The following is a 22,681-nucleotide window of genomic DNA, read 5'->3' as shown; positions in this document are numbered from 1 at the left end:
ACTGCAGACCTGTCCATGGCTCTAACGCCATCATCAAGTTCGCAGACGACACCACGGTGATCGGCCTCATCAGAGATAATGACGAGGGCGCTTACAGGGAGGAGGTAGACCGTCTGGCTGAGTGGTGCAACAAAAACAACCTGCAGCTGGACACCGAGAAGACCAAGGAGCTTATCGTGGACTTCAGGAGGAACGCTGACCCACATCCACCCATCCACATTAAGGGGACGGTGGTGGAGCGTGTGGACACCTTTAAGTTCCTGGGAGTCCACATCTCCGAGGACCTGACTTGGACAACCAGCTGCTCCAAACTCATTAAGAAGGCACATCAGCGCCTCTTCTTCATGAGGACCCTGAGGAAGAACCACCTGTCCTCAGAGATCCTCACGAACTTCTACCGCTGCACCATTGAGAGCATCCTCACCAACTGTATTACAGCTTGGTACGGGAACTGCTCTGTCTCCGACCGGCAGGCGCTGCAGAGGGTGGTGAAAACTGCCCAGTATATCGCCGGGGCACCACTCCCTGCCATCAAGGACATCTACAGGAAGCGGTGTTTGAAAAGGGCCGGGAAAATCATAAAGGACTCCACTCACCCAGCACACACACTCTTTTCCCTCCTGCCCTCTGGGAGGCGTTACAGAAGCCTACGGACCAGAACCACCAGGCACCGGAACAGCTTCTTTCCCACGGCTGTCACGTTTTTGAACGCCTCCTGACATAAAACGTAAACTATAAGGACTGTACTCCCATAACTTCTCATACAACAATAACACATGGACTATCCTCACACACACACACATCACGGACTGTTTTCTTCACACACACATACAACCTGTAAATTTTATCTGCCATTATTTATCTATAATCCATTCCCTAACATTCTTATATATTCTGTATAATCTGTGCATATAGCTCCCATATTTATACACAATATCTATATCTCTTGCTATAACCCCTTATAGTCCATACATACATAGTCTTGTACATACGTAAATAAATATTATATCTCGTAGAGCACTTCTGGATAGATGCAAACTACATCTCGTTGCTTGTACTTGTGACAGTGCAATGACAATAAAGTTGAATTCTATTCTATTCTATTCTAAAGATCCAATTCAAACTGGGCTTTTGATCTGAACTGGATTCAACTGGAAAGTTGATCTTTTTTCTCTCTGATTCATTTTCATCCTGGAACCAGAAATGGTCTGAGAATGGAAACATGGGAATCATTTTCAGTTCAGCTTTGAAGCCATGAAAGACACTTCAAACCTCTTTTCTCTGCTGCTTCTTCCTTCTGCTGACATGAAAATGTTCCTCAAAGCTCCACAGATGAAAAGATGCTTTACTGGAAACTGCAGAGAAACTTCAGCTTCCATCACAGAAACCAGTTTAACCAGTTTAGAACTGGATGTCCTACAGAAACTCTGATCTTAGAGCAGTTTTCAGGAACATGTGGAACCTGGAAAAAAAAAGATTTTATATATTTTATGTTCATTGTAAAAGCTAAATCTTGAAGTTTTACGTCATCATTGATTCTCAGCTTTAATTTCTCTCAGTTTGTTTTGGTTTTTACTTTTTTAACTCCATATTTCATGTTTTGAGTTTTCTAGAGAACTTCAGGCTCTTTACTGTGATTTTACTGATTTATTCAAACCTCAGAGAATCACTGGGATAATGTGCTGATTGGTTCATGTTTGATTTTCATAATTCTTCTAATGCAATGTGGGTTGCTGGATGTTTAATGACCAAATAAAGTTTTTCAAAAATCTTTGTGTATTTTTTATGCAGCTGACTGTGTACACATATAATAACTAAACCTTCATTTTAATCCTCCATGCCGTTTTTGCTGTATTTTAAGTTTTCACATTTAGTTTCACAGCTTAAATTAGTAAAAGCAGAAACATCTCAAGTTGATTTCAGCTTTAAGCTACTAATTTAGCCAGCAGTTTATTTTTGCAGTATTCAGACTGAAGATGTTTTTTTAATAAAACAGATGAGAAGAACCAATCTTTTCAATCAAAACTCGATTAATTAAATCAACTATTGAATTAGAATAACTTGTATAAAACTGCCATTTCTGTCTGGTTAATGGTGCAGCAGATCCTGCAGGGGGCGCTCTGGGGCCTCAGTGTTCAGGTCGGTTACAGTCACATCTCCCAGACTCCTGAATCTTCTGGTTCCTTCCTGAAATGATTTCCTGCAATAAAATGTTGGTTGGAAATGAGCAGAAAACTGAGAAAAACCTGAAAAAGTTCAAATCTGACCTAAAGTTTTACAGCTCAACTCACTGAGAAAACAAAGAGAGGAAACATGGAAGGAAACGAATTTAATATCACCTGGAAGGGGGCGGAGCCTCAGGAGAGTGAAGGGGCGGGGCCTCAGCTCTAGTCAGGTTTGGATCAGAACCGGTTCAGACTCCATGCAGCAGCAGAGCAGAGTCTGGATCAGGTGAGTGTTCACTTCTTCTTGTTTTCCTCTCTGGGTTTTCTCTCTGTGGAGAAACCAGAACCAGAACTCGGCCCGGTTCTCCTTCAGAGCCAAGCTGCTGGCTTCATGGAGCTGTGGTTCTGGTCGGGTTCTGGTTTCCTGCTGATCAGAACCAACAAACTGACAGCAGATTTCTACAAACTCTCTTAAAGCTGCAGTTTCCTGTTGCTGAGCTGAACTGGTTCCAGTATCTTTACTGGTTCTGCTGCTCTTCCTCCTGCTTCATTTTGCGTGTCGGTTTTCACAATAAAAGCGTGATGAGCCGCTGCTTCATGGGTTATTGTATTTGATCGCATCAGAGGAATATTTGTCTTCATCAGTGGCCGAAATAAAAGGAACCTTTTATAGTTCATGTGTATTAATGATTTTGATGATGGCTTCACAAATGTAATGTTTGTTACCAGTTTTCTCAATGGTTGATTATTTTGTGACTTTATATTTGTGTGTTTTTATTATGTAAAACACTTTGACACTGCATTGTTGCTGAAATGTGCTACACAAATAAACCTGATTGAAAAGGAGCCAGCAAGAAGAAAAAAATCAGGGAAAACTTGATATGTTTGCTCACAAGATTCTTAAAAAACAATAATTAAACCCTTCACCTCCAAAATTCTCACCTTCTTGAAATTATTTCCACTATTTCTTTGTTCTGCAAAAATATATCAGTCTTGCACAGCAGAAACGACTTAAAGCTGTTGGAAAAGTAAAATTCTGGCTGATGAGTAAAAATATAAGGGATCAGATCAGAGAGCCAATAGAAAACCAAGAAAAAGAACTTTTGAAGAATTTTAGTTTTTCAGGAGGCAAATCAAAACTCAAAGAAAACTGTTTGCCCCAACAAGCGCTGCACTCCGAATCCACTAAAACAAATATTTATTGTCAAATCAGTCAGTGACAAAAGAAAACAGCCACTGACCGTCAACATATATCAGGATTGACTACAAATGATTGTAATAACTAATAAAGATGAGTTAAATAGGATTTAATTGACTCTCCTGTTACTAAACGTGAGTTTGACAAGAACTTTGACAATATTGCATTTACTAATTGTTTTTAAATATGTCTATCTGAGTGACAAGGCTGCCACAGTTTCACCAGCAGATGTCACTAGTGAGAAATGAATGAAGCATCGAGTTATGAACTTTTGGGCAAAGCAATGGGCCGGGAAGCTTCATTGCTTCATGAGGCTTCATTTGACCATCACTACTCTTTAGACACTTTGTCTCATGCAGAGCAACAACCAGCCTCTGATGACATCACTAGAGGCGACCAATCAGAGGCCTTCAGGTCACATGATGGAGGTTTTTGTGTCCACACAATGAAAGGTCAATAGTTCATCTTTGTAAATCATGTCAGTGGTTTTATCGTGTCGGCGACACTTTAAGTTTTTTGCCAACTTCCATAATAATAGAAGAAGAAGAAAAAAGTGCAGATGAGCTTCGTCTGCAGAGGATTCTTCAGGTCAGAGGTCACATCTAATTAGAAACATTTCTCTCCTAGATTCATATGGAGGAAACTAGAAAGAACAAGAGACTCTGCAGCTGCAGCAGGAATGAGAAGCAAAGAATCTGGTTCAGCCTGTCAGTGGCGACGGGATTAAAACTTTCTGCAGTTTTTGCTGTCAGGAGTTTCCAGTTGGACATGGAGGTGAGAACGATTCATCTCAGCAGCTTCACTGAAGCTCAATGGGGTTTTTCAGCTACAATGCAGCTTGATGCTGCTTTAGTTTTTCATTCTGGTTTAAAGTTTTGATTTTAAAACATCTTCTGTTCTCTGAGGCCACCAGCTGGAAACATGGAAGGAGAAAAATCTGAACATTGTGTGGATTAAATCCCTGGTTTTATTCCAGAATGTTACATGGAATAACAGGAACAGGATTAAATCTTGTTCTGGCTTCATGGCTTTAAAACACTTTTCTCTTTTTATTGGCTTTTTATTTTGTTTTTATTACAAATTCAGATTTTTTTGTCATTATTATGAAAAGTTTTAGTTTTTAATTTGGTTTTAATCCAAAATAGTTTCATTATAATAAAACTAATTCTAATTTTATTAGTTCTTTAAAATTCTTCAGAGTAAAAAGTGTTTTTATTTTTGAGAAGGCTATATTTATCTTAAAATAATGTTTTATATGTTAAAGCTTTTTACTTTCACTATGACCTTGAAAAGCATCAAAATGACTCACATCAACTGGGACCAGCTTCCCCTCAGCATGATGCCGCCTCCTCCATGTTTGGACCCGAGGTGTCCCCGTAGCGTTTCCATGGCGACAGCGTTTCTGCTGGTTTCACGTGCAGGTGTAGCAACAGGCCGACGACGAGGCGGTCACCGACCTCAGAACATTTTACGTTTCTATTTCAAATAGTTTCCAGACGTCGATCAGGATGTTGAAGATTTTCAGTTTGATTTTTCATCTGATCTGTTTGATGATCTGCAGGAACAGAAGAGAGAAAAATACTCTGAGTTCAAGATACAAGAGTTGAATTCAGCAGAAATATGAAGTATTAATTTCATTTAAAAAGCTTTAAAGAGCATGTTAATGGGGCAAAATGTCATTTTATTCTGTTGTGGTGATAAAACTTGAGCTAAAATGAGACATGATAGCAGCTCTATAGATTCAGAGCCAAACACTAAAACTTCCTCCGGATCTGTAGCATTAAATCCACTTCAGAACAGATCCAGACGTCCTGAGCAGATCCTCCAGAGAAAAGAAACACAAGATTTGAACTTGGATCATTTGTGACTCAGCTGCTTGGATGTGTGTTTGGCTTTGAAAGGTTTTGTTGTGAAGCAGAAAGTTGATGAAGTTCACAGTGAAGACGACTTCAGTCCACCTGAAACCTGGTTTCACTCAAACCGTCTGATTCACTTTAAGGACGGGAAGTTTCTGATGCAACAGGAAGGAACAAAAGGTCAAAGTTGAAATGAAACTGAGATAAACTCCATGTTGCTCACAGATCTGATGGATCAGTTTGAACAGCTGATGTTCCAGGAGAACAGTTTTGTTTTTCAGCTTTTGTTGACGGATGAAAATTTGCATTAGAAGATGAGATAATAACCGACTTTCTTTGGTTTATTTGTGTGGATTTAAAGTCGTACAACTTTAAAGAAAAGCAGGAAAACCTTGAGGAGGAACCTGAGCAGCGTTCTGACAGACCAAACACTGAGAGGAACCAGAGTTTGCATCGTCAAAGTGACGACTGTGAAATCATCTGAATCTTGTGACTCGTTTCCCATCAAATCCCAGACAGGAGAAGCAAAGCCTCACGTCTCCAACATGAAGATGGAACAGGATGCAGGACTTCCACCGAGCGTCACGTCACTCACAGCAGATCAGGAGTCTGGCTCTTCACCTCGACACTACCTAAAACCTGGGACAGCGAGGGGTTAAAGGTCATCTCCAGCACCTTAAATGTGCAACATTTCATTTCATATGAGAGCGTCTCAGTTTAGAGGCCAAAACCAGCCAAGAAGCTTCAGAGTTTTCCTGCAACGTAGCGCTGGTCTATTGGCCTCAGTGAGGCTGGTTTTACTGAAGATGTGTTCAGGGCAGCAGGAAAATTCAGCGCTAATACGGACGGGACCAACGACTCCACCTATGATGGTGCTTGGATATGAGTTTATATGTTCAGATCTACATGAGATGAAACAGTCGATTTTCATCACATATCAGCACATTCTCCATCGGTCACCCTGCCGTCTTTCTGGATTAATTCATTATTTACATCATCAATGGAAATTGTTCAACCAGATGTTTATCTTTATTTTAATTCAGATCAAGTCAGCTTACATTACTGTAGTTAAATAAGAGTCACTGCAGGATTTTATCCAGTCTGACCAGAAAAATCTTCCTGTAAGAGTTTAACACAGCAGCTTTATTTTATGATTTTAAACTGTTTTTATTACATATATAACTCCAAAAAGTGAATTAAAAAATATCAGGATAATATGTGAGTCAGTAAACTGTCAATATGACTCAGGAAGACTGTTAGTTTTTCTCTAAACTCCACATTAAGTGGATATTAAATGTAAACAATGCAGCATTATCAGGACTGTAGTTCCCACTATGGCCACCAGAGGGCGGAAATTCCCCGCTCTGAATAAAGAGGTGAGTTTGTAGAGCTGCAGCTGGTTTCTGACTTCTGTTAAGTTGATCACGTTTATATCTTTCTCATTATAAATACTAATATTATTATGGTCTGTCTAAAGGACTGACAACTGATTTAATATATAGATGTGTTATTTACATACAGATAACTCGTCTATATATCCTAAATAAATTACATATTAATGTTTCCTGATGAAATAAATAACTGGTTTGTTCACCAAGATGCCGAGTTTCCGTTTTAGAGTCAGGAGAATATTTATGATATATTATTTTTTTCTGGAAAACAGAATAATTATGATAATTTTGCTTCAGAGCCCAATTATATAATTTATATCACATCCTAAGAAAATTACACACTTATGCTTTCTGATAATATAATAAACTAACAAGCTAAAATGTACTTAGAGGAGAATTTGGTTTCTTGTGTTTTACTTTGAAGGAATCCACAGGAAGTGCTATTCACATATCAGCTCTCTAGCTTTACTCTGGTTGTATTTACATACTGCGTCCACTAGGGGGCAGAAGGCTAAGTTAGCAGCTAGCTAGTTTCCCGCTCCTGATTGGCTAATGAAGCCCGTGTTGCTTTCTTCGTGTTTCTGCTGTTTTATTTCTTAAATCTTCTTTCGGCTTTAACATGAAATCAATGTTTTATCTGTCAGTGTGAACTAGAAGCAGCTCCACAGAGATGAAAACAGCCCGAAGAGACTCTGAGCGGAGCTAGCGATGCTAACGATGCTAACAGGCTCCAGCAGCTGGTTTTACACACAAACTGATTATCAGCAGCTGCAAATTTAAACTCTGATGCTGAACAGCAGCGACTGTCCTTCAGTTCACTGATAATCGCTCATTAATTTATTATTAAACTAGTATAAAGGACAAAGGAAATTAATAATCGCTCATTAATTTATTATTAAACTAGTATAAAGGACAAAGGAAATTAATAATCGCTCATTAATTTATTATTAAACTAGTATAAAGGACAAAGGAAATTAATAATCGCTCATTAATTTATTAAACTAGTATAAAGAATTTTAGTGTGTAGTTACAGTGTCTGACCACAGGAGGGCGGTAGAGAGCGAGTCTCTGAACAAATAAAAGTTAAATAATCTGTTTACTACAGTGCTCAGATATATTTAAAAGCTTTATTGACTTTTTAACTTTATTAATTGTCCTTTAGGTGGTTTTATCCAGCTTGATGCTCTGATCTCAGCTGATTACTAATAAATATATTTTTCTTAATATTTGTAGCTTTTTGAGATTTTGATTCTCAAAATTACCCACAATTAATATTTCTGGGATTTTTACAGAATAAAATGTATTTTTTTTTCAAATACATTTTCATCTAGAATAATACAAATTGTTACTTTCTAAGTAGTTGTTGTTCACTTTGTGTCTAAATTATTTTAATAATTAATCGCCATATCTAATAACATACAAATATAAAATATATAGATTATTATTCATAGGATTAAGTTAATATCGCTGTTGTTATTAGAAACTACTTAGTGAAAAGTTTAAAGTTTATCAGTTTTATGATGGTTGGTTGAGTTCTTACTGCCCTCTGGTGGTGAACTATCATAACTACAGACGTTCTTCATATAAATTGTTCAACCGGATTTTTATCTTTGTTTTAATTTTAAATTTTATAAAGTCAAATCAAGTCAGCTTACATTACTGTCGTTAAATAAGAGTCACTGCAGGATTTTATCCAGTCTGACCAGAAAAATCTTCCTGTAAGAGTTTAACACGGCAGTTTATTTTATGATTTTAAACTGTTTTTATTACATATATAACTCCAAACAGTTAATAAAAAATATCAGGATAATATGTGAGTCAGTAAATAGTCAATATGACTCAGGAAGACTGTTAGTTTTTCTCTAAACTCCACATTAAGTGGATATTAAATGTAAACAATGCAGCATTATCAGGACTGTAGTTCCCACTATGGCCACCAGAGGGCGGAAATTCCCCGCTCTGAATATAGAGGTGAGTTTGTAGAGCTGCAGCTGGTTTCTGACTTCTGTTAAGTTGATCATGTTTATATCTTTCTCATCAGAAATATTAACATAGCAAAATAATAAATACAAGGACTTTTTTATGATATTGAATTTTATTCTTTTAAAGAGCTTCATTTTCCTTTTTGTAGTTTTTTAATGTAATGCCACTCTCGGTGAAGGCATTATGTCCTTTTTGTAGCCAACAACTTTTATTACTCTAACTTGATAAAAAATACAGTTCAAACATTTAATTTCCAAAATGTCTACGGTGTGCTCTGAGAAAAGATTTCAACAATAACTGAAGGAGGGAAAAAAATAAACTTTTAAATCTGGAGTGTTTTAACATTTCACAGAAACAAGAAAGATTCAGGCTTTAAGAGCTAAAATCTTAAAACCTTGAACAGTCAAAGAACACAGCCAGGTTAGCTTAATTTGCTGACAGGAAATAAGAAAATCTAAAATGTTTTAAGAAATGAACTTGTTTTCTGGACCAATTGGAGGTTCTAGAGGAAGAATTCTGAGAAATCAGTGTTGTAAAAAAAAATATATATATTTATATATATATATATATTTCTCCGACTTTGTATTGCTTTTTGAGGCTCTAAAAACCCCCGTGTCGATACGGTCAACCAGTTTAATCATTGGGTAATTAACCATTCATGTAGCAAGGGACCAATTGCTCAAACAGATGTTGCCTGGCATCTAGAGGGATGACTTAACAGCCAAAGAGGTCCTTATCTTCTGCTGAGTCATGAATAATTCATGTGTTGTGTGTGTGTGTGTTTTTTTTCTTCCAGTGTAAGTTGATCATTCTCCATTTGATGAGACCTGAAACTTTTTCACCTCACCCCGCATGAGGACATAAAATGGAAGTCATGTAACACTGTCGTTTGAAAAATGGATTTTCTGTTTCATTCATGTTTTAAGATATTCCTGTAGACAGATATTCTGTACTGTTTTTGGTAGATCGGGTTTGCATACATCAGTCATCTGATGTATCATTGTGTGTGTGTATATATACAATATATACAGTTATTATTTTTTAAAACCTTAAAAAAACTGTTCATCTGGACTGAAATGGGTTCAGATCCAAACTGATGAAACTTGAATTATGGAAGATGCAGTTATTTTTGGCCTGTTGGATAAACCTTTGCTGCTCATACATGATGCATATTTCAGTGATAACTTAGAAAGTGTTGTTGGTCCATGTAAAACTCACCAATCATGCCTTTAACCCACTTTTCAGATTTAGCAGGGTTCTATTGTGCTACCAGGCTACCATATGTCTGGATTCAAATTTCTTTCTTTCTGTCTTTTTTGTTGATTTGTGAAGCAGTGTACAGAAAATGTCTGACCTGTTACTTTCTAAACCTTTAATTCAGTTCATTATTCCAAGTTGGGAAGCGTTTGGCAGCTCAGAGACGGCCGTCGTTTATCTCAGTCTTTCCAAATGTCCCAATTCAAAGGTACCTCAATTCAAGCTTGAAGTACCTGGAGACCAATCAGAATTGCCTGACATTTTTCCATACTAAACAGAGCAAACTGGTTGATAATGTTTTCCAGTTGAAAATGAAGTGAAATCCACATGGCTTGATTTCTCCCATTAAAAGAGCTTTTTTTTTCTTGTGCTTTATAAAACTTCTGCTGATTCCAGGAGCATATGAGTTTGTCCATGTAAATATGTCTATTGTCATCCAAGTCTGATGGGGTGCACATGTGTTTATGATGTAAGTCAGTCCATGTATTTTGTCTCTTGAGCAATTTTCCATCTTATTTGCAAAAGGTTATTCTGTGTGTGTGTGTGACAAAACCAGATATGCTTTTGGAGCGTACAGCGGGCCTGAATGGGGGAAGCGAGTGTTTTAAAGCAAAAGCTTGGTACGTCAAGGAGATTAATGTCCTGCTATTGTCTCCAGCTCTCATCAGAACACTTTTATCTCCAGAAAATGACGGAGCTTGCACTTTTCATTATGTATGTTAGGTAGCGAGCGGCGCTTCACGCCCCGTCTCGGGCCCTTACTTCCCCTTTCACAAAAGGATTGCTATTTGGGGTGAATGTGAATTTGGTGTGTGTGTGTGTGTGTGTGTGATTTATACATGATTAAAACTTCAGTATTTGGAGAGGAGTCCGTGTGTGTTGCTATATGCAGGCCTTACTCGTCATTTCTGGCTTCTGAATACTAATTCAACAAGATAATTGATGTCTCAGGACTTGCAAATATGGATCTGGAGAATATGGATTACTCTGGAGGGGCCATCGATTGTTTAAAGTGTCTCTGAAAAATAGGATGGCATTTGTTTTTAATTCTTCCTTCCAGACACATCACTGTTTTTATTTTTTGGTTTTTTTGGTCATGTGTACTTAGTATTAAAATGATGCGGAAGCAACACACATCAGAGAATGAAAATCTTGCAATAGGTACTGTATATGTATATATTTTTTCCATTCAATGACTCTATTTTAAAAAAAAAAACAATCTGACCATCAGAGAGGTTAAATTCCTGAATTAAAATTTTGTTTTGCTTTCCTTCTGACACAGCAAAATCTTTCTTGGCATAATGTATGCTGTGAATCATGACCACACCATGCATCTAGCATACAGACTTTTTAATGAACAGAGAATACTTAAAGTAGATTGTTAACGTAAGTTAACCTTTTTACCTGGTGAAGGCTTTTACTAAAAATTTACCAAGTTGACACCATAAATATAACTCCTTGTGCCGGGAGTTATCATAAAAGGGGGCAGTTCAATAAATGTGATTAGCTGAAGGCGGCTGGAAACACTGAAAAACCATCTTCAGCCATCCCTTAATGAAATTCAAAAATAATTTATTGATTCCAAAGGGAAATTAAACTTACCTCATTAATTCAACTTCTTCAAAGAGTTGGGTGTTGGCATTAAAGATCTTTCCTAGCGGTATGTCTGAAATCGAATTTGAAGAAGCCTCTGACTGAAGACACCATTTTTCCAGGACACTCATGAAGCGGATGGTCATGGTTGTCCATAATTTTCTTGATCCTTTTTGCATTATCTCCAAACGTTATACAGTCGACCCCAAAACATAACCAGCATTCTTTAGCAGGATTTTGAGCCTTTTTATGTTTCTGGGTCTGATGCTGCTACACCAACAGCTGCCTGCAGAAGAGATGAGACCTTTAAATTGCTCAAAAATTACATTCTCCTCTGCCCCTTCTTGTAGACGGCCTCCCTACTGCATCTGCAGTCTGGTGTTCAGGTGAACACAAGGGTATTCATATTCCTCAACCATCTCCACTTCTTCTGCCATGATGGGAACAGTGTTTGAGCTAATCCTGTTCCTCCTGAAATCTACAATCATCACATTTCTTTTGTTCACATTCAAGATGAGACGATTGTTCCCACACCGATACACAAAGCAGTTCGCCAGTGTATATTAGAATTATTTTTAAATCAGTTGTGGTTTATCATGTTGTGGCTGAAATTAATTTTCAAACATGTTGCGTTTTGGAACAAATAAGTGTGGTATCAACTTCCAGCCTTTCAAAATCAAAAAACAAAGCACTTTATAGCTTATTAAAAAATGATGGCATTCATCATTTGACTGGGTCTAAATAAGATGTTTTGTGCAAACCAGAACATTCTAATTAAACCTCAGCTATCGAAGTATGCTGATTCTTTGATACAAATTCACATTTTGAGGCAGGTGCAATATTAAGGGATTCAAAGGTTTTCAAGACCTGCTTAAGGGATTGTTTTAAAAGATCACGTTCCTGGGTCCAAACTTGTGGTATTTGTAGAGGTTCTAGTGCCAAGGTTGCCAGGTGCTGGGATGGCACACTGGATAAAGACTGTGCTTTGGTCCTGATGGTTCTCAGTTCAAGACCAGCATGGTTTTAAAATTTCACAAGGAAAACTGACTATGCGGTATTTGTAGAAGTTCGAGCGTCACGGTTGCCAGTTGCTTGGATGGCACACTGGATAAAGACTGTGCTTTGGTCCAGATGGTTCTTAGTTCAAAACCAGCATGGTTTTAAAATTTCACAAGGAAAACTGACTATGCGGTATTTGTAGAAGTTCGAGCGTCACGGTTGCCAGTTGCTTGGATGGCACACTGGATAAAGACTGTGCTTTGGTCCAGATGGTTCTTAGTTCAAAACCAGCATGGTTTTAAAATTTCACAAGGAAAACTGACTGTGGTATTTGTAGAAGTTCGAGCGTCAAGGTTGTCAGTTGCTTGGATGGCACACTGGATAAAGACTGTGCTTTGGTCCAGATGGTTCTTAGTTCAAAACCAGCATGGTTTTAAAATTTCACAAGGAAAACTGACTGTGGTATTTGTAGAAGTTCGAGCGTCAAGGTTGTCAGTTGCTTGGATGGCACACTGGATAAAGACTGTGCTTTGGTCCAGATGGTTCTTAGTTCAAAACCAGCATGGTTTTAAAATTTCACAAGGAAAACTGACTATGTGGTATTTGTAGAAGTTCGAGCATCAACATTGCCAGTTGCTTGGATGGCACACTGGATAAAGACCGTGCTTTGGTCCAGATGGTTCTTGGTTCAAGACCAGCATGGTTTTAAAATTTCACAATGAAAACTGACTATGTGGTATTTGTAGAAGTTCGAGCATCAACGTTGCCAGTTGCTTGGATGGCACACTGGATAAAGACTGTGCTTTGGTCCAGATGGTTCTTAGTTCAAGACCAGCATGGTTTTAAAATTTCACAAGGAAAACTGACTTTGGGGGGGAGGGGGGGACACTCTTCTTGTCCCCCTCCCCCCCTACACACTACAAGAAGAGTGTGCCCCCTCCCCCCTACGGGGGGAGGGGGCACACTCTTCTTGTCTCCTCCTCATACACACTACTAGAAGAGTGTTCCCCTCCCCCCCTACGGGGGGGAGGGGAACACTCTTCTTGTCCCCCCCTTCTCCTCTCCCCCCCCTAACCCCCCCACTTCTTCTTCTTGTCCCCCCCCTTCTCCTCTCCCTCACCACTCTTCTTGTCCCCCCCTTCTCCTCTCCCCCCCCAACCCCCCCACTTCTTCTTCTTGTCCCCCCCCTTCTCCTCTCCCTCACCACTCTTCTTGTCCCCCCCTTCTCCTCTCCCCCCCTACCCCCCCCACTTCTTCTTCTTGTCCCCCCCTTCTCCTCTCCCTCACCACTCTTCTTGTCCCCCCCTTCTCCTCTCCCCCCCTAACCCCCCCACTTGTTCTTGTTGTCCCCCCCCCACTCTTCTTGTCCCCCCCTTCTCCTCTCCCCCCTAACCCTCCCCACTTGTTCTTGTTGTCCCCCCCCCACTCTTCTTGTCCCCCCCTTCTCCTCTCCCCCCTAACCCTCCCCACTTCTTCTTCTTGTCCCCCCCACTCTTATCCTCTGGCACCCCCCCCCCCCTTACCCCCCCCCCCCCCGGTTGGAGGGGGGGAATTACCTGTTCATCCTAACAATATTTTACAGCAAAACCATGCCTTAAGCAGGTCTTGAACTAAGAATCATCGGGACCAAAGCACAGTCTTTATCCAGTATGCCATTCAAGCAACTGGCAACCGTCACTCTTGAACTTCTACAAATACCACATAGTCAGTTTTCCTTGTGAAAATTTAAAACCATGCAGGTCTTGAACTAAGAATCATCGGGACCAAAGCACAGTCTTTATCCAGTGTGCCATTCAAGCAACTGGCAACCGTCACTCTTGAACTTCTACAAATACCACATAGTCAGTTTTCCTTGTGAAAATTTAAAACCATGCAGGTCTTGAACTAAGAATCATCGGGACCAAAGCACAGTCTTTATCCAGTGTGCCATCCAAGCAACTGGCAACCGTAACGCTCAAACTTCTACAAATACCACAAATGTGATTCACTGTCATCCTTTGATTTTATTTCTGGCTGAAATGCTTTTATGGCGATTAACAGCAAGTAAAAAGGTTTTGTATTTTTCCGTAAAGTTTCACTACACATTGACTTTTTTTTCATCCTGGGTTGTAGAAAAAGATATTAGACTCATTATGAGGACATTAGTTACAATGCAGATAACACCCAATTTTACAACAAATGCTTAATGTCACTGACCCACCCGTTACATCTTCATCTCTCCTGAAAATATTTTCCACAATGTTGGGAGTGCAAATTTGAGCATTTCTAATGAAAACATGACTTTTCGTTTGTCCTGTTTACAAAAAAGTTGGGAGAACTCCAACTTTTAAAGGTCGGTGTCTGTCGGAAACAGGACTTTAACCTAGTATTTTTAGGTACTAAGCACATATGTAATCGACTGCGCTATCCAAGTTAGGATAGTTTTGTTCATTAAGTTGCTTTCCACTGGAAAAATTTAAAGTTCTATCCCTGGCTGAAGTATGCTCATACTGCACCATTCCTAAACAACAAATTACCTTTTGTTTTCCCACTTACGTTCACAAAAAGTGGGGAGCATTTGTGTGTACATGTGCTTAAACATTTAAGTTGTAACTATGGTTGAGCACTTATCTTGGAGAAAAGAGTCACTGCTCATTAATACCTTAAGTAGCAAATTTGACAACCACTGCTCTTCTGGTACTTACCACACTCAAAGCAGTCAATGTAATTGCTAAAAAAGACTTGATATTATTATCACAGCAAAGTTGAGAGGTACCATGCTATTCTGCAGTTCATTTTGACATGTAAGGCCTGGTTTCTTGGTGACTTAATTTAGATATTAACACATACGCATGCTCAGAGTTAGAACAAAACATGCACAGGGTTGTGGGTTGTGTACATATTATGGTTAGCACAAACCTTAGGTTTTTCAACATGAGAAAACATTAAAAAAATATTCTATATGGCAAACGTCTGTGACATTGATTTGTAGATAGATTATTGATGTTGGTAGCGGATCCATCAGCAACATGATGAAGGGCTCCAGCATTGGGTAAGTCGATGGATGGATGCAGCATCTTCAATTCAAGAAAAAAAAAAACAAGCATTGATTACATACATACATAGAATCAAACTTAACTGAAGAGCGCAGCAGTTTTTTTCTTTGGTGTGAAACAATTAGAAATATTCTCAAACAGCTTTAGTTTTTGTCTTTGGAGAGACAAAACCAGCCAGGCACAGGCATCACCTTATTCTCTCAAGCTGCAGCGTTGGCACCCGAGTTCCCATCCCACCTGCAGCCATGTGACATAAAATATGCTACAGACTCCGATTTTAGCAGTATATTGCTAGTTGCCTGTTTTACATTGCTCGTTCTGCTTACAAAAAGAAGAAATTTATGTTTTTATTTGATCAGAAAGGACCAACTCATTTCGTTATTTCCATCTGATCAGTGCAATGTTCAGATAGCTCCAATTGCACTGTGATATGGCAGCATCTGCAACACAAAAAGTACATCAATCATTTCAATTCTATCACAGATACATTTCAATTGATCCTAGTTAAACAATACAGCAAGGTTAATTTGGCAGATGGTATCGAGTTATTGATTTTCATCATTCACTCCTCCTGGATGAGCACGTAGCAACAGCAGGAAACCGCTTGCATTGAGTTGTTGACTTTAAAGTGGTCCGTCATGCAAGTGGTGACAGTGGAATGGAAAAACTCTCCTTAAACTGGAAGACACCTCCAGCAGAACCCGGCTCAATACAAGCGATGACGACCGACTGGGGATTGGAGCAGATACACACACACCCGAAAAAACAAACAAACAAAAAAAGCAGAACTGATGTTGGATTATTTTTGATGTTCATAAAAAGTTAAGAGCAGAATATGAAGAAGGATTTGCTGATGACAGCATTATCTCAACCAATGTCCTCTTCCAGTATGGCCCCACAGCCGAAACTGACTGCTTCATCAGGTGCAGCTTCTGTGGAGAGAAAAATAAATGAACGAAAACAAAAAAAAAGTTAGTTCAATTAACAGCAAATATCTTTTTGTGGTTCTCCTTCTCCTAATAACATGAAGGGGAAAAAAGACTGAAAATCCAGATTAATGTGCTCTATTCTGAACAACACATATTACAATTTTCAAAGCCAAGCAGAAAAAGAGGAAGCAACTTAGAAATATTGCTGGCGCCAAACAGCCACACAGTTGACTGGGTAACGCTATGATTAAAGGCAACAGTAGAGTTGCCAGAGACCTGGCAAGTCTCACACCGCAGATCCGATGAGGCGACTGACAGGGAGAACCCCTCACCTGGACGAATCAGCGTGGCCGGCTCTGAGCCGAAACCCACCTTCAACCTCAACACCTGCTCCACCAAAGAAAAACAAACAAGCAGCTGCAACCAAAACGGTTCCACCGACCCCGCTCCCAAGGACAGAGCGACCAGCCCGGGCCTCAAAACATTCTGACTCTGTGGGAATCCCACTGAAAAACAGATTTTCTGTACTCCAGCCTGAGCCTCTGAGTGAAACCTCGCTTTCAAACATCAACAATGAGGCAAGTCTAACACATCCACCCCCCAAAGCTCCAAAGGACAAAGCGGCTACCAGGAAAACGAAAGGTATGCCAAAAGTGCTTATTGTTGGAGATGAGGCAGTAAATGGAATCAGTCACGTTTGCAATCCCAAGAAAACGAGAGTGATTTCTTTTCCTGGTGACACTGTATCTGATTTAACTCGTAAAGTTCTCTCGCTAACCGCTGATCAGCCAGATATTGAGTCCTTAGTTGTGCATGTTGGAGCCAACGATGTGGCAAAGCAGAAATCTGAGATTCTGAAAAAGGACTTTAATATCCTTCTGAAAACTATGGGAAAGTTAAAAATGAAGTTATTTCTCAGTGGTCCAATTCCATCACCTCAATGGGGAGACGAAAAACACTCCAGGCTGGACATGATAAACAAATGGCTGATTAAAAGCTGCTCTGCCAGCTCAGTGACCTTCATCGATAACCTCTGGATCTATTGGCAGCGCTTTCACCTTTTTGGAAGAAGTGGACGCAATCTTAATAAACATGGGATAAAGCTGCTCACTGCAAATCTTTCTCACTTTATCAACAAGGACAGCAACGTGATCATCGCTTCAGAAGAACAGGCTCAAGGATTTCTGACTAGGAAGAAACCTTATCAGGAACAAAAACAAGTTGATACATCGACTGAAGACGGAGCGACTGGTTCCCTTCCTCCTTCTCCCCTCCCTCTCTGCTCACCCACTCATTCACAGGATTCACAAGATACACATGGAGAAATGTCTTCTGGACCGGAGTTTCTTAAATTTACAGATGGAATGAATCAACAGGTTGTACTTGGGACGTCGCTCCTTAGCGCTCACGTAGCAGACCTCACTTCATTTAAGTCACCTGACTCTAACGTCCCAGAGGATCCATCACTCTGCGTTTCTGAGGTCTGAGGCCGGGGTCCAGACTTTATCTTTACATCCTTCTTGCTCCAGAATGTGTCTGGCCCCCCGGCACTGCAGAACAGGACATTACCTGTCCGGATCACTACAAGAAAATTTACAAGAAAAAGAAACATAAAATACAGGGGACCTAATTCAAACATCAGACTGATCCCCTTCCTAAAGGAACATCAGACTGAAGATTTCTTGGCCTCCAAGTCACTTAAACTAGCTCTTTTAAATACCAGATCTCTCTGTGCTAAAGCTCTATTAATTAATGATTTCATCACTGAGCATAATATCGATGTCATGTTTCTGACAGAAACATGGTTGAATGATAATAACGAATCGATCGTACTAATTGAATCTGCGCCTCCTAACTACAATTTCTTCAGTGAGAATAGAAAACACAAAAAAGGAGGAGGCGTGGCTTCAATATTTAAGAATACCATAAATTAAAATCTCTTTGGGTCACTTCACCTCTTTTGAGTATCTTGGAATTGAGGTTAAAGGCCACAAACGAACATTGACAGTAACCCTATACAAAACTCCAACTTTTATGGAAAATTTCTTTACTGACTTGAATGAACTTCTATCTCTTATATGTATTGATTATGATTGTTTAATAATTGTTGGTGATTTCAACATTCATGTTGACAACCCCCAAGACAGAGGGGCAAAAAAGCTCGCTAATATTTTAGAGACTTTTGGTCTAACACAACATGTCAAACAAGCAACACACACTCAAGGACACACACTGGACCTGGTTATCAGTAAGGGTGTGAATATTTCCAATGTCTCTGTAACTGATGTCGCCCTGTCGGATCACTTCGCTGTTATCTTTGAAAGTTCTTTATCTTTTAACCCACTTGGACAAACAGCAACCATCACAAAACGTTCTCTCACTGAAAACACAGCAGAAACTTTTAAACAAATCTACTCTTCTTCCTCACCCTTAAGCTGTAATGATGTAGATAAGTTGGTAAATGATTTTCAGTCTAAAGTCTCAGATATTATTGATTCCATTGCCCCAATTAAAATGAAGGTTTTGTCTGGTAAAAAGAAATCTCCATGGAGAAATGCACAAACAGTTAGATCTGCAAGACAACTCTGCCGCAGGGCAGAACGAAAATGGCGTAAAACTCAACTCCACGTTCATTGTGACATCTATAAATAAAGACTACGTAACTGTCATTTAACACTAAAACATGCAAGATAGGCTTTCTTTGCAGATGTCATAAACAAAAACATTAACAATGCTCGAGCTTTATTTGCAACAGTTGACAGAATCACAAACCCTCCTGTGACGTTACCGCCTGAATTCCAATGTATTGCCGCCTGCAACCAGTTTTCCAGCTTCTTTTCAGAGAAAATTCAAAAAATCAGAGCATTAATCTGTACATCCACTATAAAGTCAGTACCAATGCTGTGCCCAAACAAAACAAATACAGGAAAAATGACCCAATTTCAACTACTTAATTATAAAACCCTACAGGAAATTATAAGTCAACTAAGCTCCAGTTCCTGCTGTCTGGATGTTTTACCCTCACATTTCTTTAAGAAAGTCCTGCCTGTTATTGCTGCTGATCTGATCCAAATAGTAAACTCATCGCTCTCATCAGGCGTTTTCCCCCAGGCTTTGAAAACAGAAGTAATCAAACCACTTATAAAAAAGAACAATCTGGACAAATCACTAATGCAGAATTACAGGCCGACCTTTGACCTCCCATTCATCAGCAAAGTTATTGAAAAAGCTGTGTGTAAACAATTAACTAGCTTCCTAACTACAACCAATGTCATGTTCCGGGGTCTTTTAGCTCCTTTGTGGAGTTTTTGTGCATGCACTTGTTTTTCTCCACCACTAGATGGCGCCTTTACCATTCCGTCGGAGGGCGTGGATGACGTCATCCCACACCTGATGCGAGTTTTGGCTCATCAGCGAGATGTTCAAGAGGAGCTGACTGCCAGTCCTTCGGCGCTTGAGTGTTAGCCAGTCACGGTACCTCTGAGCCCCTAGAAGCTTGCTTCTGGTTTGCCTTGTTGATCTGCTCCTAGTGAAAGTTTTCTTTGTTGCTTCTCCTGCCTCCAGGTGTTTCCTCCTGGCTCCTCTACAACCGCTGATCCTGAGCCTACCTGTCCGCCCTCCGACATACTCCCTTTGCCTCCTGGATCCCCGCTGTCAGACAAGACGACCACCTGGAACCTCTGAGAACTAAAACCCCGGACGCTGCAGTTACCCTCTCACTTCTCTAACCTGCCGATCACAAGTAAGATCTGCCCCTTCACTCTTAACGTTGTCATTTCCTACAAACCTGAACTCATCACCTCCCTCTGCCTCTCTAGTGAACTGTTTGTTCCCTGAACCAGCCTCTCTCCCTGGACCCGACCTGACCCAACTATTCCTGCCAGCAGTGTTTTCAATAAATTTCTTTATTTTCACATTGCTCTCCTGTGTGATGTTCTGCATTTGGGCTTGAAAAACGCACCCATCATGACAAACCAACCTCTTTGACTCCTTCCAGTCTGGTTTCCATGGTTACCACAGCACAGAGACCGCCCTCGTAAAAGTGTTCAATGGCATCCATATAAATACGGACTGTGGCAGAACCACAGTGCTGGTTCTGTTGGACCTCAGTGCAGCTTTTGACACTGTTGACCATGACATATTACTGAATCGACTGGAGAGTTGGGTCGGACTCTCCGGTCCAGTGCTTAACTGGTTTGAATCCTACATAAAGAACAGGGATTTCTTTGTTTCAATTGAAAACTTTTCATCAAAGAGGTCAAAGGTCACATGTGGGGTACCCCAAGGTTCAATCCTAGGACCCCTTTTATTCAATATTTATATGCTCCCACTAGCTCAGGTTATAACAGGAAATAATATTAGCTACCATAACTATGCAGATGACACACAGCTCTACATTACGATGTCACCAGGTGACCTTTGACCCCATCCAATCACTGAACAGATGCTTAGAACAGATAAATGTGTGGGTGTGCCAAAACTTTCTCCAGCTGAACAGAAACAAAACTGAAGTTATTTTTGGACCTAAAGGGGGACGATCTAGAGTTATAGATCTAGAGTCAATGCACAGCTTCAGTTATTACAACTGAAAACCAGCGATCAGCCCGAAACCTGGGAGTAGTGATGGACTCTGACCTGAACCTCCAGAGCCACATAAAGACAGTTACAAAGTCGGTCTTCTATCACCTGAAGAACATTTCCAGGATTAAAGGACTAATGTCTCAGCCAGATCTAGAGAAACTCATCCATGCGTTCATCTTCAGTTGTATTGATTATTGCAACAGCGTCTTCACAGGTCTGTCCAACAAATCAATCAAACAGCTGCAGCTGATCCAGAATGCTGCTGCTCGCGTTCTCACTAAAACCAGGAAGACAGAGCACATAACACCAGTTTTAAAGTCCCTACACTGGCTCCCTGTAGCTCAAAGAATAGACTTTAAAATACTTTTGCTAGTTTATAAATCACTGAACGGCTTAGCAGCACAATACATTATAAATCTGCTGTTGTATGAACCTTCCAGACCTCTCAGGTCTTCCGGTTCTGGTTCTGCTCTGCATCCCCAGAACCAGAACCAAACGAGGAGAAGCAGCTTTCAGCATCTATGCACCACAAATTTGGAACAAACTTCCAGAAAACTGTAAAACAGCTGAAACACTGACTTCTTTTAAATCTCAACTGAAAACCTACCTGTTTAGAATTGTGCTGTGGTGTTTGGAAATTACAGTAAGGAAAGAGAAGAAATCTTTCCATTGTGACCTGTTCTGAATACAAAATTCAGCATTTCAGTAATACACTGACTAATAAAAGAAGGGGATCTCCGCAGTCACTAACAGGGAGGTTCCTGGATGTGGGAGGAGTTTGTGTAAGAGGTGATTGGTTAAATTAACTAATAAAAGAAGAAGGGGATCCATGTGTGAGGTTGGAAGTTGCATGAAATAGAAGACACTGAAGCTGCAGCTGTGCCAATAAAAACATGAATAACAATTTGACTTCGATAATAGGATCATGAGAAGTATAAGACTATAAATTCACAACATGTTAAAAGGGAACATCAAACAGCGATAGGCAATTACTTGTCTTAAGGAAATAAAGAAAGAAAAATCCCCTTTCTTAAAATAACGTTTAACATTTCTTTAGATTTCTTTCACTTTCGCTAGCAGGTCAAAGAATTATATTTTAATTGATGTTATTGCAGTAAATGCTACACCTACAAAAGAACAATTTTAAAACTTGGATGTACGTAAATCTTTATCTGTGTCCTCTGGAAGTAAAAGTTCTCCTCCACCCCCAAAAGCTGCGACCTCTGGTTTGTTAAACATGTTAAGTCGGAAGCTTAAAATATTTTATGTAGTAAAAAAAAGATTAGTCTTAAAAGAATTATTGATTATAGTCCTGCAGATAAATATTGCATTTCCCACATGATTTAACACTTTCTACGACCTGGGTTGTTTGTAGAAATTTGGTAGTATGGAAGCTTTCATGTTTCACATCCACAACTTCCACTTACACCTAAGAACTTCCCCTTAAATTCACGGGTCACACAAACTCCGCCCACAAACAACGCTCCTTATCTTACTGCAGAGATCTTTGTTTGAATAAAAAAAATGCTCTATAAAACTGCAAAAGTGGACAAAAACATTGTCAAATAATAGGAAATTATCTAAGACAGGGACATTTTTAAATCAATATTTAAACTAGTTAAACCAATCGGCACATCCAAAGCTATCTTAAGGAAATGGCATAGCAAAAATAAGAGATATGGGCCGCTGCTGTG

General features: G+C 39.7%; 1 long non-coding RNA gene across 1 annotated transcript; it reads left to right on the top strand.

Moving 5' to 3' along the window:
- The first annotated feature begins 19,745 nt into the window (after positions 1-19,745).
- On the top strand, positions 19,746-20,320 carry LOC111607562. The gene is made up of 2 exons (XR_002752340.1): positions 19,746-20,148; positions 20,225-20,320. It is a non-coding gene; the product is annotated as an uncharacterized LOC111607562 (long non-coding RNA).
- Positions 20,321-22,681: the final 2,361 nt, after the last annotated feature.

The sequence above is a fragment of the Xiphophorus maculatus genome, chromosome 24, assembly GCF_002775205.1.
Source record: "Xiphophorus maculatus strain JP 163 A chromosome 24, X_maculatus-5.0-male, whole genome shotgun sequence".
Lineage (NCBI taxonomy): Eukaryota > Metazoa > Chordata > Actinopteri > Cyprinodontiformes > Poeciliidae > Xiphophorus > Xiphophorus maculatus.
The sequence above is the reverse complement of the archived record's forward strand: the minus strand, read 5'-3'. Positions and strand labels throughout refer to the sequence as shown.